Below are 12,338 nucleotides of genomic sequence, written 5' to 3'. Positions count from 1 at the left end.
TGCAGGATACAAGGTTAATATACAAGAGTCAATTGCTTTTCTACATAACAACAATTAACACATGGAATTGGAAATTAAAAACAAAATACCATCTACATTAGCATCTCCAAAGAAAATATTTAAGTGTAAATATTGTATAATATATACAGGATCTATATGACAAAAATCTATAAAATTCTGAACAAAATCAGAGAAACTAAATAAATAGATATTCCACATTTATGATTAGGAAGACTCAATATTATCAAGATGTCAGTTCTGTCTAATTTAATATACACATTTAGTACAATATCAATAAAAATCTTAGCAAGTGAAGTTTGTAAGGAGAGGTAACAGACTCAGAATAGCCAACTTAATATTGAAGAACAAAGTTGGAGGACTGACACCTTCCATCTTTAAGACTTATTATGAAGCTACAGTAATCAAGACAATGCGGTATTGGTGAAATAATGGATCTATGATCTTTGACAAAGAAGCTAAGGCAACACAATGAATAAAATAAAGTTTTTTTCAACAATTGCTGCTTGAACAACTTGACATCTGCATACAAAGAAATGAATCTAGATATAGCCTTTACATCCCCTTGAAAAATTAACTCAAAACATGTCATAGACCTAAATATAAAGTACAAAACTATAAAAATCCCAGACGATAACATTAGAAAATATAGATGACCTTAGATATGGTGATGCCATTTTAGATACAACACCAAAGACAAATCTATAAAAGAAATAATGATAAACTGGACTTTATTAAAATTAAAAATTTCTGCTCCACAAAAGACAGTGTCAAGAGAAAAAGAAAATAAGCCACAGACTAGGAGAAAATATTTGAAAAAAAAAAAACTGATAAAAGACCATTATCCAAAATACACAAGAACTCTTAAAACTCAAAAATAACAAAACAAACAACCCAATTTAAAAATGTGCCAAGCACTTTAACACACACCTCACCAAAGAAGATATACAGATGGCAGATAAATGCAAGAAAAGATGCTCTGCAAGATATGTCACTAGAGAAGTGCAAATTAAAACAACATTGGGATACCACTGCACACCTATTAGAATAGCTAAAATCCAGAACAATAATGATACCACTGCAGAGGATGTGGAGCAACAGGAACTTTCATATATTGCTGGTGAGAACGCAAAATGGTCAGCCACTTCGTACGATAGGCAGTTTCTTATAAAACTAAATATACTCCTACCATACAATACAATAAACATGTTCTTTGAAATTACCCAAATCAGTAGAAAACTTATGTTCACAAAATACCTGCACATAATGTTTATAGCAGCTTTATTCATAATTGCTTAAAATTGGAAGCAACAAAATGTCCTTTAGTAAATTAATAGATAAATGTACTGTTGTATATCTAGGCAATGGAATATTATTCAGCACTAAAAAGAAATGACTACAGACTATGAAAAGTCATAGAGTAAATTTAAATTCATATTACTAAGTGAAAGAAACCAATCTGAAAAGGCATTATTCTGACAATATGACACACTTTAAAAGGCAGAACAATGGAGACAGTAAAAAGATAAGTGGTTGTTGAGGTGGGATAGAAAAGAGAGATGAACAAACAGCACAGAGGATTTGTAAGGCAGTGAAAATACTCTATATGCTATTGGCATAATGGATTTTATCCAATTTATCAAAACCTATAGAATGCAGAATACCAAGAGTGAATCATAAGGTAAACTATGGACTTTGGGTGATTATGATGTGTCAATGTAGATTTATCCTTGGTAAAAAAAATTGCACCATTGTGGTGAATGATGTTGATTTGTTGATAATGGGGGAGGGTATGCATGTTTAGAAGAAAATCTCTATCTCCCTTTCAACTTTTTAAAAATATTTATTTATTTGACAAAGAGAGAAATCATAAGTATGCAGAGAAGCAGGCAGAGAGAGAGGGGGAAGCAGGCTCCCCACTGAGCAAATGGCATGATGCAGGGCTTTATTCCAGGACCCTGAGATCATGACCTGAGATGAAGGCAGATGTTTAACCTACTGAGCCACTGAGGCACCCCTCCCTTTTAACTTTGTTGTTAACCTAAAACTGTTATTAAAAAAAAGTCTTTGAAAAAATATATGGCAAGAAAACAATAAAAATATATCTTTAAAGTACAGAAAGAAAAAAACATATCAACCTAGAATTCTACACCCAGCATAAACTCCTTATGAAAATGAAGATGAAATAAAGAGGCTGATAGACATAAAAAGTTGATAAATTCATTCCTGCAGACCAGCACTATAAGAAAGGTATAAAAAAGAATCTTCAAGCAAAAGGAATATAAATACCAAGTGGAAATACAGTTGACCCTTGAATAATGTGGAAATGAGGAGCACTGACCCCACACAATCAAAAATTCATGTATAATTTTTGACTTCCCCAAAACTGAACTACTAATAACCTACTAGTGACTGGAAGCCCTATGGATAATATTAGCAGTCAATTAACACATACTTTTTATGTTATGTGTATTATATATTATATTCCTATAATAAAGTAGCTAAAGAAAAGAACATGTTATTAAGAAAATCATAAGGAAGAGAAAATACATTTACAGTATTATACTGTAAAGAATCTAGATTTAAGAGAACCTATGCAATTCAAAACCATGTTGTTCAAGGATCAACCATCCACATCTATTTTGTGTGATGAAAATCACTGAAAATTTCCAATGCAGATAAACATAAAATAGCATTTTTCTCATGTTTTGTATCTCTTAAAAAGAAAACTGACCAATGAAGGCAAAAATTCAACAGTTTTGATAAAATGGATGTCTTGGTCTTGACAAACAACCAAAACTCACTCAAAAACAAAAGTAAGAGTACATAAACTTTTTAGTCTTGAATGACAATAAAAATAAAGGAAATTTAACTTACTTATAGTTAAAATTCTTCCTGTAAAGAAAATTCTAGGCTCAAATAGATTTAATGATTAAGTCAACCAAACACTTAAGAAATAATACCAATTCTATTCAAACTGTTCTAGAAAATAGAAGTAAGTAGAATCCACTTCCAACTGACATAAGGTCAGTATAACCCTGATGCCAAAACCAAATAAATATATTGCATGAAATAAGCAATATGTCTTGTAAACACAGACACAAAGTCCTAAACAAAGTATTAGCAAATAAAGTTTGGCAATATACAAAAGGATTATATGTCACCACCAAGTGGAGTTTATACCTGGAATTTAAGATTGGCTCAACTTCCACAAAGCAATCAATCTCATTGATTCACCGTAACAACAAACTAAAAATAAAAATTCATAAGGATCTCAATAAATATAATTAAAATTTTTACAGAAGTCAGCTTGATTTTTACAGAAGTCACTCATGATTTAAAAAAAAAAAAAAAGCCCTCTGAAAACTAGGAATAGCCTGGTGATGGGTATTATGGAAGGCATGTATTGCATCGAGCACTGGGCGTGGTTTTCCATGCAATACGTGCTGGAATAATGAATGCTGGAACACTGAAAAAAAATAAAATAAAATGAAAAAATGTTTAAAAAAGCCCTCTGTAAACTAGGAATAAAAGGATATCTCCTCAATGTGGTAAGTCACATTACAACAACAATAACAACAAAAACACTTGCAGCTAAAACAAAACTTCAGCAAATATCATATTTAATGGTGTTAATAGATGTTAATAGAGTGACTAAATGACCTTCCTTCCCCTAAAGTAGAGAACAAGATAAGAATGTCTGTTGTCATTATTTCTACTCAACAGTATAACAAATGGCCTATCCATTGTAATAAGGTGAGTAAAAGAAATAAAATGCATATATATCAGAAAGGAAAGACTTTACGCGGAGAGGACTTGATGGTTTATTTAGAAGATTCTTAAGTTTCTATCAAAAATCTGCTAGAAACAATAAGTGACATTAAAAATGTCACAGGATACAAAGTCATTATACAAAATTCATTTTATTGCTATTTATCAATAATGCCCAATCCAAAAATAAAATTTTAGAATAATGTCTTTTACAAAATTATGAAATATTTACTGAGAAATTTAACAAAAATGTATAAAACTTGTATATTGGCAAAATTAAAGATTGCATAAATGAAAAGATATGTCAGATTCAATATTGTTAAAAAGCAATTTTTCCCAAATTGATCTATATATTCAATATAATTCTAATCAAAATTCTAGTAGGATTTTGGTAGAAACTGCAAGCTTAACCTAAAATGTACACAAATATACAATGGACCTAGAATCCCCAAAACAATTTTGGAAAGGAAGAAAATAACTGGAGTCTTTACACTACCTAATACTTAATAGACAGTTACACTGTCATAAGATAATGTGATCTTAGCACAATGATTATTTTCCAATAGAACAGAATATAAAGTCTAGATAGAACTAGATACACACTTATAGGGTTCACTGCTGTTCAACAAAGGGACAAGGCAATTCAACGGGGAAATAATCTTTTTAACAAATTGTACAGAGACTATTGGATTTTCATATGTAAAGAGAGAGAGAGAGACACAGGGAAAAGGAGGGAGGTAGAAAGAAAGGAAGGAAGAGAAAGAACAGAATATTGACCCATATTTACCTCACATCATACTCAAAAATTAATTCAAAACATGGCACAGACAATAAAACTATAAAGTTTGTAATAGAAAACATAAAAGAAAATCTTAGTAGATCTCAGATAAAGCATATGTTTTTTTTAAAAAAAACCAGTTACAAAATACACAAAGTATGAAAGAAAAACTGATAAATTTGAATTCATCAATATTAAAATATTTTGCTCTTCAAAAAACATTATTGAGAAAATTAAAGGCAAGCCACACACTTCAAGAAAATAATTGCAAAAATATTTATGTGATAAAGGACAGAGATGTAGAATAGAGTTGACCTTTGAACAATGCAGGACTTAAGGATGCTGATCCTCATGTAGTCAAAAATCCATATACAACTTTTGATTCCTCAAAAACTTTACTAATATCCTAGTATTGACTGAAAATCTTACCAATAACATAAACAATTGCTTAACACATATAATATACAGTATTCTTACAATGAATTAAACTGAAGAAAGAAAATATTATTAAGAAAATCATGAGAAAATATATTTCTACTACTATGCTGAATTTGTTGGAAAAGTCTGCATATAAGGGGGCTCACACAGTTCAAACCCATGTTGTTCAAGAGTCAACTGTATAAAGATCACTTACAACTCCATATAAAAAGATGAAAGTTTTTAACAGGCTAAAGATTTGGATACTTTACCAAAAATAATATGCAGATGTCAAAAAAAAACACATTAAAAATGCTCAAAATTAATACTCATTAAAAGAATGCAAATTAAAACCAAAGAAAGATACCACTATCCATACACTAAAATGACTAAAACTAAAAAAGTATTACCCTAGCAAGTGTTGGTGTTAGTGGGAATCCAAAATGAAGCAACCACTTAGGAAAACAATTTGGCAGTTTCTTATAAAGTTAAATATAAATTTATCTTATGACTGAATAATTCCAGCCCTGGTATTTAGCAAAGTGAAATAAAATTTTGTGTAAAGAAATCTTGCACACTACATGAATTTCAGAGTAACTTTATTTACAATAGCCAAAAATTGGAAACAACCTATATATCTACCAATTGGCAAGTGGATAAACAAATTTTGATATATCTATATAATAGAATACTATTCAGAATCTAAAATGAGGATCAGACTACTGACAAATGCAACAACATTGAATCTCAAAAGCTTTATTGTAAATGAAAGAAGCCAGACACTAAAGATGTCATAATATATGATTTCATCTTTAAAATTCTAGAACAAACAAAACTATATTGATAGTATATGAGTGGTTGCCAGGGCCAAAGTCTGTGAGGAGTAGTGTTTGAAATATTCTAGATTATGGTTGTGGTGGTGGTTATGCAACTGCAAATATTTGTCAAAACTCATATAAGGTTTAGAGATAAATTTTATGTTTAAATTATGCCTCAATGAACATGACTGCCCCCCTCAAAAATTACTGAGTCATTCTTACAGATTATTAGAAATAGTTTTTTTCAGGGCGCCTGGGTGACTCAGTGGGTTAAAGCCTCTGCCTTCGGCTCAGGTCGTTGTCCCGGGGTCCTAGGATCAAGTCCCACATTGGGCTCTCTGCTCAGCAAAGAGCCTGCTTCCTCCTCTCTCTCTCTCTATGCCTGCTTGTCTGCCTACTTGTGATCTCTGTCAAATAAATAAATAAATAAATAGGGCTTTTTCTTTTTCTCCTCACTTGGCTCTGGTTTTTAAACTTTCTATAATACATATAAATTGCAATAAAATACAATACATGTGAAAATTCTGTAATCATTAAAATTTTAATTGTCTAGGTAATTGTAGCTTAAGTAAGTAAGAAGAACATAAAGGTATTAAAGGGAGCCATAAATATACACATTATATGTGAATAAAGAATTGAGAATGGAACTTCTATTCCCAGAAAAATACCATGATAGATGTTTGAAGAAATCCTCTAATTACGAACACATAAATGATAGATAAAATATTCAAAAAGTAAACCAAAACTTATCTAAATTTATGGAAAGGAAGAGAGTCATCTGAGGCTAGATAAAACAAGTAAGCCAGAAAGGGAAGAAAAAAACAAAAACAAAAACAAAAACAGGAAAAGAAAGCAATTAAAACAAAGAATTGAGTAAGATCGGAAACATGCAGTTTTCCTTTGGGCATCTGTTCTCCTCTGAAACTCCAAGGCCTTTGTTTAAATAGGCCACAATTTCAAAAAAAAAAAAAAAAAAAACAAGAAACCATGCTGAGATCTCTAAGCAGAATAAGAGATCAGGTCAGCAACTTTTCAAATATCCAGAAGTCCTGAATGAGAATATCTCCAGTTGGTTCAGTACACAAAGTTCATTATATATTGACCAAAGTTATAATTCACCAGAAATGCATTAAAAGTCTAAACTTCTGTACACATAATAACAACTCATAATATATAAAGCAAAAATTGTCAGAACTTCTAGAAGAAAGAAATTCTCTTTCATAGTAAAAAGTTTCAGACTATCCCTCTTAGGACTTGATAAATCAAGCAAGCAAAAACAAAACAAACAAAGCCTCAGAAAATATATAGAACACAATAAAATTAACAAAGTTGGTGTCACGTACACACAAGAAAAGTACATTTAATAAATAAGGAATATGCATTATTTTCTATACCCATAGAACATTAATAAAAGAACATAAGCAATAGCATGGAGGACTACAGGGTAAGGGGGGGAAATCTGAAAGGGTAGAAGTCAGAGAGGGCGATGAACCATGAGAGACTATGGACCCTGGAAAATAAACTGAGGGTTTCAGAAGGGAGGTGGGTAGGGGAAGGGGTGATGGGTATTAGGGAGAGCATGTGTTGTGATATATACTGGGTGTTATATGTAACTAATGAATCATTGAACACTACATCAAAAACTAATGATGTGCTATACAGTGGCTAACTGAACAAAATAAAAATATTTTGTATATTAAAAAATATTTTGTCTATTATTTTGTCTATTAAAAAAGTTTACAATGAAGAAGTCTCAACAAATTTTCAAGAATTAGTATCATTTTCTGTTTGTCTATAATGCAATTAGACTAGAACTCATCATCAAAAATATAATATTAAGGGGCCCCGTGTAGTGCAATTGGTTAAGCATCTGACTCTTGAGTTAAGTTCAGGTCATGATCTCAAGGTCCTGAGATCAAGCCCTGCATCAGGCTCATCATTCAGTGCAGTCTGTTTGTCCCTTCCACTCCCCCTGCTTGTGTAATTTCTCTCTCTCTGTATCTCTCAAATACACACACACACACACGTGTGTGTATATAATACTTTGAGAAGGATGGAGATTATATATATATAATATGTAATATAATATATAAATATAATATAATATATTATTATATATAATATATAAATATATATTTTATATATATTTATAAATAAATAAATAAATATATATATATATATATAAAATCTCCATCCTTCTCAAAGTATTCCAAAAAATAAAAGGGGAAGAAAAATTTCCAAATTCATTCTATGCACCAGTATCACCCTGACACCAAAACCAGATAGAGACACCACCAAAAGAGAACAATAAGCAAATATCTCTCATGAATACAGATGCAAAAATTCTCAACAAAATATTAGCAAACTGAATCTAATAATATATATATATATATATATATATATATATATATATATATTTAAAAACCATACACCGTGACCAAACAGCATTTATTCCAATGATGCAAGGGTGGTTTAATATTTGCAAAACAATCAACATGATACATCACACCAATAAAAGAATAAAAACCATATGATTATTTCAATAGATGCAGAAAAAGTATTTTACAAAGTACAGCATCCATTCATGATAAAAACTTTCTGCAAAGTCTAGAGGGAACATAACATATCTCAACATAATAAAGTCATTATATGAAAAACCCACAGCTAACATCATACTTAATGGTGAAAAACTGACTTATCCCATAAGGTCAAGAATAAGACAAGGATGTCCACTCTTACCACTTTTGTTTGACATGGTACTGTAAGTCCTAACCACAGCAATCAAAAAAAAAAAAAAAAAAAAAAAAAAAAAAGCAAACAAAAAAAAAAAAAAAAAAAAAAAAAAAAAAGACATAAAAGGCATCCAAATCTGTAAGGAAGAAGTAAAACTTTCACTATCTCCTGATGAGATGATACTATGTATAGAAAAACTCCACAAAAATAAATAAATAAAATAAAACAGAACTGATAAATTAACTCAATAAAGTCCCAAGACAATAAAATCGATGTACAGAAATATATTACATCCTTATACACTTAATAATGAAGTAACAGAAAGTGAAATTAAGAAAACAATCTCATTTGCAATTGCACCAAAATCAATAAAATATCTAGGAATAAACCTAATCAAAGAAGTACTCCGAAAACTATAAAACATTGATGAAACAAATTCAAAACAAGATAAAGAAATGGAAAGACATTCCAAACTCATGGTTTGGAAGAACAAATATCATTAAAATGTCTATATTCTCTAAAGCATTCTACACATTAAATGCAATCCCTATCACAATACCAAAAAAAGGGGCGCCTGGGTGGCTCAGTGGGTTTAAGCCTCTGCCTTCGGCTCAGGTCATAATCCCAGGGTCCTGGGATCGAGCCCTGCATCGGGCTCTATGCTCAGCAGGGAGCCTGCTTCCTCCTCTCTCTCTGCCTGCCTCTCTGCCTACTTGTGATCTCTCTCTGTCAAATAAATAAATAAAATCTTTTAAAAAAATAAAAACAATACCAAAAACTTTTTTCACAGAACTAGAACAAAGAATCCTATAATTTGTATGAAATCATAAAAGACCTTGAATACCCAAAGCAATATTGAAAAAAAAAAGTTATCACAATTCCGATTTCAAGTTATATTACAAAGAATTATTTTATTTTTATTTTTTATTTTTTATAAACATATATTTTTATCCCCAGGGGTACAGGTCTGTGAATCACCAGATTTACACACTTCACAGCACTCACCAAAGCACATACCCTCCCCAATGTCCATAACCCCACCCCCCTTCTTCCAACCCCCCTCCCCCCAGCAACCCTCAGTTTGTTTTGTGAGATTAAGAGTCACTTATGGTTTGTCTCCCTCCCAATCCCATCTTGTTTCATTGATTCTTCTCCTACCCACTTAAGCCCCCATGTTGCATCACCACTTCCTCATATCAGGGAGATCATGTTTACAGCAGCAATGTCCACAATAGCCAAACTATGGAAAGAACCTAGATGTCCATCAACAGATGAATGGATAAAGAAGATGTGGTGTATATACACAATGGAATACTATGCAGCCATCAAAAGAAATGAAATCTTGCCATTTGCGACAACATGGATGGAACTAGAGCATATCATGCTTAGCGAAATAAGTCAAGCAGAGAAAGACAACTATTATGAAGCATTATAATGTTTTCTAGGCCAGATGGTGGAAGAGTAAAGGAACTTGTTTCATCTGGTCCTTTGAATTTGGCTGGATAACTATCAAATCATTCTGAACACCCATGAATTCAACCTAAGCTATAAGAAAAGAATACATGGAACTCTACAAACAGAAAAGTGACAACTTTCTGCAAGGTAGGAGGTGTGGAGAAGTGAATCTGAGGGGATGTATTTGGAAGATAAATGGCAGAGGGAGGGAGCCTCAGTAAGCTAGCTACTAGAGAGTGATACAGTCCCAGAGGACAGAATCAGAACCCTTAAATTTGCTTCAGTGAGACACATCCCTGCCTGAAAGGAGCTCATGTGGTAAAAAGGGGCAAAACCCTAGGTGGAACAGTGTGGTCTCAGGATCCCCAGAGTCACAGAAATAACGGAGTACCTGAACCAGTAGTGTTCCCAACTGTTGGAGCAGGGAAGCTGGTTATGGTCAGTGAGTACAGGATGGGACTCTCAGGTTGGTTCACCATAAACCATAAGCTGCTGCTTCATCATGGAATCCCTCTGCCTTCCCCCAGGAAGATCAGTGTGCGCACGCACCACAGGTGTCTGCAGTTTGGCACACACAAAAGTGAAGACCACTTATCCCTGAGGGATTACTGAAGAGACAGGACTAGGATTTTTTTGGCTCTGGTGTTGGAAATTGGGCCCAGACATTTTTATTTTGATCCTTTAAAGAGACACGAAGCCTTCAAGGAACAAAATCCACACAGAAGATAAGCTTACACTGAGTCTGGCGCGCTGGCAAAGGGCTGTTCAACTCTTCCCAAGCAAAAACACCTCAGAAACATGCACTCCAGGCCCCTCCCAGAGAAGACCAAATGGGAGAACAGTTGCACAGCAAGCATCTGGATCCGACAAGACTATAAAACTCCAGTGTTAGGGGAAAATAGGATATAGAATTTGAGGGGTTTTTTCTCATGATTCTTTTCTCTTTCAGTTTAAAAATTTCCATTTCTTTATTTTTTTCTTTTTTCCCTTTTCAACTACTTTCTTATTTTATCATCTTTGTTTTTTAAGTTTTTTTAACTTTCATTTTTTACATTTATATTTTATAGGTATATTTTTCATTAACAGTTTCATTTTACTCTACTAGATTTTATTTTTGTATATATATAAATTTTGCTTTCTTTACAATTTGAGTATTTGGTGTCTTCTAACACACAGGCCAGAATACACTCAAGAACAGCTAAAGCACTCTGTTTTGTCCACCCTGTGAGATTATATTCTCTCTTCTCCTCTTCATTTGTTGTTTTTCTTTTCCATTTCCATTTCCTTTTTCTTTTTCTTTTTCTTTTCCTTTTCTTCTTTGGTTTCTAACATCTTTGGATTTGTCTAGTATGTATTTTGCTTGGGTCATGATTGATGTTGCTGATTCTGCTCACTCATTCATCCATTCTTCTCTGGGAAAAATGACTAGAAGGAGGAACTCAAAGTAAAAAACCAGAGGTAATACTCTCTGCCACAGATCTAATCGATATGGCTATAAGTAAAATGTCTGAACTGGAATTCAGGATAACAATTATAAAGTTACTCATTGGATTTGGAAAAAAGCATAAGAGATACCAGAAAATCTCTTAATGTAGAAATGAGATCTAATTAGGCTGAAATTTAAAATGTTGTAATTGAGATGTAGTCTAAATTAGATGCTCTCACAACAGGATAAATGAGGCAGAAAGGAAAGTAAGTGACAAAAAGACAAGTTGGTGGAAAGGAAAGAAGCTGAGGAAAACAGAGGAAAAGAACTAACTGGGCATGAGAAGAGGCTTCAAGGAATCAGCGATGCCATAAAATGAACCAACATCAAAACTCAGCAGAAGAGAAATAATATAGATCAGAGCAGAAATCAATGAAATAGAAACCAAAAGAACAGTAGAACAAATCAATCAAACTAAGAGCTCATTCTCTTAATAAAATTGATAAACCCCTGGCCAGACTTGTCAAAAAGAAAAGAGAAAGGACAAAATTAATAAAATCCTGAATGAGGGGCGCCTGGGTGGCTCAGTGGGTTAAGCTGCTGCCTTCGGCTTGGGTCATGATCTCAGGGTCCTGGGATCGAGTCCCGCATCGGGCTCTCTGCTCAGCAGGGAGCCTGCTTCCCTCTCTCTCTTTCTGCCTGCCTCTCGGTCTACTTGTGATTTCTCTCTGTCAAATAAATAAATAAAATCTCTAAAAATAAAATAAAATCCTGAATGAAAGAGGAGAGATCACAACCAACACCAGAGAAATACAAACAATTATAAGCATATTATGAGCAAATATACACCAGGAAATTTGACAATCTGGAAGAAATGGATGCATTCCTTGAGACATATAAACTACCAAAACTGAACCAGAAA

This window comes from Mustela nigripes, chromosome 6 (genome assembly GCF_022355385.1).
Source record: "Mustela nigripes isolate SB6536 chromosome 6, MUSNIG.SB6536, whole genome shotgun sequence".
NCBI classification, from domain to species: domain Eukaryota; kingdom Metazoa; phylum Chordata; class Mammalia; order Carnivora; family Mustelidae; genus Mustela; species Mustela nigripes.
Note: the sequence above shows the minus strand (reverse complement) of the source record.